Here is a 5,470-nt window from a genome sequence, read left to right as displayed (position 1 = left end):
AATCAATAAATTCTTCCTTCTCTACTTTTTATCACTTTCTCTTTAATTGGCCTTCTGGGGAATGGTGGCTGAATCTATCTTATGGGGACTGCCAGGGCCCAGATTTTGACCATAACAACTCCAGCAACAATGTCCATAGTGCTCACAAGAGCTACTGTCTTATTTGGTCACAGAACCAGATGTCCCCCAACAAGGCATAGTTCCAAGGTTGCTTTAACCTATGTCTACTTTTCCCAGGGAAGGAAGTTGAATGCTTATATGACAGGCTAAATTCCAGATAGTCTCCTAGAGGTAAAGATTTGAGATTAAAAGATGATCAAATTTACCTATTTTCAAATTTCTTTTCTTCCCTCCTGCCCCCCTTTTTTCCTTGACATGGGTCTCACTCTCCACACTAGGCTGGCCTTGAACTCTTGGAAATCTGCCAGAAGCCATGCTGTCACCCTTGGGAACAGTGCATAGGTGTGTTGCAAATGGAGCTCCTTATATGACAAGGCCCTTTGGAGAATCCCTTCCATTTGTCAAGGACCTATGGATACAATACTGCAAACTCCTACTCTGATCTTAGGGAGCTCATGGGCTTCAGGCTTCTCTAACTTTTGCTATGCTTATTCTTATGGTAACTCTTAGTCTTGCCCTGTTAGTAGATTCCTGAGTTTACTGGGAACAAAAGCCTTTTCAGAAAAACTAAGTTTCTCTGATCTGTTATAGAAACTAGTTTCTCCAGTCATCCCTGGCTGCCTTTGCAGTCATCCTGAATAAGCAGGAGGAACTCTATAAGGTTAATGATTATTGCTTATTCAATACCAAAAAGAGATAAATATATTCCAAAGAACTTAGGAACCAAGAAAACAGTTTCTTAAAAGATGGCATTAAAAACCTTATAGGAACACAGAAGGAAAAAGAGATAGGACACAAAAGATCAGACATTTCTCTGGAACTAGGACATGAACGCTCAGATACTTTTCCAATATCAAAGTATCAATAAAGAAATCTAAAACTCCTAGTTCCTCTTAAAGAAAAGTACATGTAGAAATTTCCAGGAAGAATAAAGAAACTTAGTATCAATAATTATAGAGTTAGGTATTAATCATTACTATTTTGAGAACTTATAAAGAAAAGGATTATAACTGCAATCCACATAATAAAGGTGACATACAGATTACTCAGAAACTGGTATACACCTGAAAATGATGCTCTAGGCATCACAATATAGTCAGCTGATCTCATATTGTTAAGAATTAATCACAAGGCTGAAATCTCTTACTTTGTAACCACATGTTTTTTGCCGGTTAGGGCACAGTATGAATAAGATATACCTAGCTAGATATAAACATTCAGCTTTCTATATAATGAGATGGGGTAAAGGTCAATGACATTGGGGGAGTGGGAAAAAAAGAAGAGGAACTAAAATGTTAATTATTCTTGGAAAATGATTAAAGAGAAATGATTTGAAACTGCTCATGCTTGAATGCATTAAAACCTGTATAAATAAACTAGTCGGGGCCATCAGTTTGAAAGACAACTGGCAGTCACACTCTTCATTTTTGGTAGACTTCACACATCCTTCCTGTGTCACAAGAATCCCGCTGGAGCTGGACTCTGTCAGAAATCCTTCTGCCTCACCTTCTAATACCTGGGCATGCAAGTGTGCACCATCAAGCTTGCCTTTAAAGTCTTAATGTTTTCTCCAATTTTGAGAAATTCAGCTCTTTTAGTGATCTAGAATTTCTTACACATAGAAAGAACAGGGCACAGGAAGTAGAGGGGCTGGCCATCCCGACCATGCCCAGCCCTGGATAAACCAAGTCTGCTTGTGTTGCTGTAGTGATCAAGTTAGGGATAACTAAGACACTGGAAAATTTTGACTTATATTTGATTGTCTGGGGTTTTATTGTTTGTATTTGGTTTTAGAGTTACAACCTCACTGTCATTTTGATATATGTGTATACATATGTGTAACTGTGTGTACATGAACTTGTGTGTACATGTGAGGTCCAGAAGACAGGCGTAGATGTCATCCTCAGGAATAACATTCATCTCCTTTGAGAAAGGGTCTTCCATTGACCTGACGCTCCTCAATTGGAGCTGGCCTGGTGGGCCAAGGGATCCTGCTGTAAGGCAGGATGTCTCCATGTAACCCAGGCTGGCCTCAAACTCACTATGTAGCCAAAGATGACTTTGCTCCTTTTGCCTTTTCCTTCTGAGTGCTGGTATAGCAAGCATGCAGCACCACACCCAGTTTGTATAACGCTGTGTTATGGAATATTGGTTTAAGATGTGTTACATTGGTTTATGCCATGGAATACTTGTTTAATGATGCAAAGATGTATTGCATTCTTTTATGTTGCATTTGTTTAACTCTGTGAAGCTGTCTTACTTTGCCTGTCTAAAACACTTTATTGGTCTAATAAAGAGCTGAATGGCCAATAGCTATGCAGGAGAGGGATGAGCAGGGCTGGCAGGCAGAGAATCTAAATGGGAGAAATCTAGGCTGGGGAGTGGGGTGGGAAGAAGGGGGGAGCAAGAAACGGAGAAGAGGAGGATGCCAGGGGCCAGCCACCCAGCTACATCACCAACCACAGAATAAGAAGGAAGGAAAGATATATAGAATAAAGAAGGTAAAAAGCACAGAGGCAAAATGTAGTTAAAGAGAAATGGGATAATTTCATTTAGAAAAGCTGGCTAGAAAGAAGCCAAGCGAAGACCAGACATTCAAAAGTAAGAAGTAGTCTCGGTGTTTATTTGGGAGCTGGGTGGTGGACCCCCAAAGAGTAAAACAAAAATAAAAAACAAACAAACAAACAAAAAACACTACAGTGCTGGGGATTAAACCCGGGGCTACATGCAAAATAGGCAAGTTCTCCACCAACAGAGCCACATTCCCAGCCTTACTTCCATTGTTGTGGATTCTTATAAAGAGAGACAGGACACCAAAACTTTCCACTGGGAAATCCATTTAATTAATGCCTTGCACTGGCTTGGACTCACATGCATAGGCTGAAGCCTTTCATAGCCTCCATTAGTTCCCCCTTTACATTGTAGTATATTTGCCCAGGCAGTGGTGGCACTGCCTTTAATCCCAGCACTCGGGAGGCAGAGGCAGGAGGCAGAGGCAGATGGATCTCCGAGGCCAGCCTGGTCTTCAGAGCTAGTTCCAGGGCAACACCAAGAAACCTTTGTCTCCTTATACAGTAGCATTACATTTTGCTGCTGGTGTGGTCTGTGTTACAGGGTCACTGCAGAATGGATCATTTGCACATCAATAGTGCTATGTTACTTAGCTTCTCTTTGTTCTGAGAGGGTCTTTACCCATGGCTAAATTTGTGGTAATTTATTACAGGAAAGTAACATGGACTTTAGTAGAAAGTGAGGTGCAACTGTAACCGATACATAAGTAAAGTCTTTGGAACAGAGACTAGAAAAAATATTTGAGGTGCATGGTAAAAAAATGTAGTTTGCCTGACTGTTGATAGACATATGGATGTTACAGATGTTTCCAGTGGTGGCTCAATAAGAAATGAGGAAAATATTATTAAAAGCTGAAGGAATGGATAAAGGAACAGAATAGATATCTCTCAAAAAAAAAAAAAAAAAAAAAAGACATATAGTGCCTAATCCAGCACAGAGTGAGAGTTTGAGGATTGAGGAGGCAAGACCTTCTTTAGAGAGAGAGAGAGAGGGGGGGGGGAGAGGGAGAGAGAGAGAGAGAATAGTGACCAACCAACCAAAAGATCAACATGATTGGTTAACATCTAATTTCAAATTAAAACCACAGTGAGGCATCATTTCATACTATTAAAGTGGCTATGTAGAAAGGACTGAAAAGCATTGGAGAGGATGCACAGGGTTAGTGAGAATGAACCTGAGGTAGCCCTCATTGCCTGCACCTCTCCAGTCTTAGGTAGTAAAATGTCCCTCCGCCTCTCTCAAGGATATACGAGGCTGCATTTAAGGATAATCCAGATAAATCCAGAGTAATCCCTTCATCTCAAAATCCTTATCTTAATTACTTTTGCAAAAATAGTTGCCCTATAAGAGCATTTCTGGGTTCCAGAAACTAAAATCGCCTTTGTGTCTTGCCCCACCACCCCCAGCACACACACCTTCCTTGCTTATGCCTTTCTCTTTTACTCATCCCCTACATGGTTCATAGAGTACACCGATTTAGCTCCAACAAAGACTGAGAGCTAAGGGACTATGGGAGCTAACCCATGGACAGTGGGAATCAAATGGGCACTCTCTGCTTTCTGAGCTCTCACCATGAAGTCCTGATTTAAACATCTCCTGTAGCTGAGAGAGGTATGGGAATCAGCAAACACCAACTTGGCTTTTGTTTCTTTCTTTCTTTGTTTTTCTTCCAGATCTTATAGACTAAATGTTTGTTGCCCCAAGATTTTCCTGCTTTGGGAGCGACTCCCAAGACCCAAAATGATCAAACAGCAATAAATTTTGGATTCCCACAATATCCTCAACAGTGTCAATGCTTTCATTAAATAACTCAAGAAGAAACTGTATTCATATTTATTGGATTATTATAAAAGATGCAACAGAGGACCAGCCAAATGAAAGGAATGTGTAGAGCAGGATATGAGATAGGTAGATACGAGCTTCAACATCTTTTTGTGCGTGCACACTTTTCTCAGCACCCTGAGAATTCACCACCTCAGAAGCTCTTTATGGCCTACTGTTTAGGGCATTTTACGTTACTAATTAAATTGGTCATTGGTAATTGAATTAGACTTCAAGTCACTATCCCCTTCTTAGAAGATGGCAGAAGACAGCATCAAGTTTTTAATAATCATGCCTTGATTGTTCTAGCACCCATTTTGAAGAGACATTTGCATCATCTCAGTAGCAAGTAAAAGACATGCCTGTCACTCAGGACTTTTAGACCTTTGTACTAGGAACAGGGATAAAGAGTAAATATTTTCTAATACATTTATAGTCATGCTCTCACCAAGTATCTGAGTTTGGCCTCAAACTCACATCTCCTTCCCCAGCCTCTCCATGCTTGATTACAGACATGTGTGCCACAACACAGAACAGTTCTTTACTTTTTAAAAAACCATATTGTAGAGATAGAAGTAAAGGCAAAAATCCTCATACCTTTAGACTCTGACTGGCCATAGCCTGTCCCAGTGACTTGTGATATTCTATGCAAGCATTTGGAATCCATTCCCAGTGACTCATTGCCTGACTTAAAATGGCTAATCTCAAGAGAAACAAAAATTCACCTCATAATATGATAGGAAAAAGCTCGTGCCACAGAACCTGGAGTTCCCATTTCAGCTAAGCTCTGGACCAGCCAGTGGACTCTTGGGGTCTGCTTGTTGCTGTCTCCCAGTCCTGGAGCTATAACCATAAGCAGCCGTGCCTGGCATTTTGCATGGGCACTGGGAATTCAGACCCATGTCATCACACTGGTAGAGCAGGCACTTTCACCCACTGAGCCATCTCTTCAGCACCT

Source organism: Cricetulus griseus, chromosome 3 (assembly GCF_003668045.3).
Source record: "Cricetulus griseus strain 17A/GY chromosome 3, alternate assembly CriGri-PICRH-1.0, whole genome shotgun sequence".
Classification (NCBI taxonomy): Eukaryota; Metazoa; Chordata; class Mammalia; order Rodentia; family Cricetidae; genus Cricetulus; species Cricetulus griseus.
Note: the sequence above shows the minus strand (reverse complement) of the source record.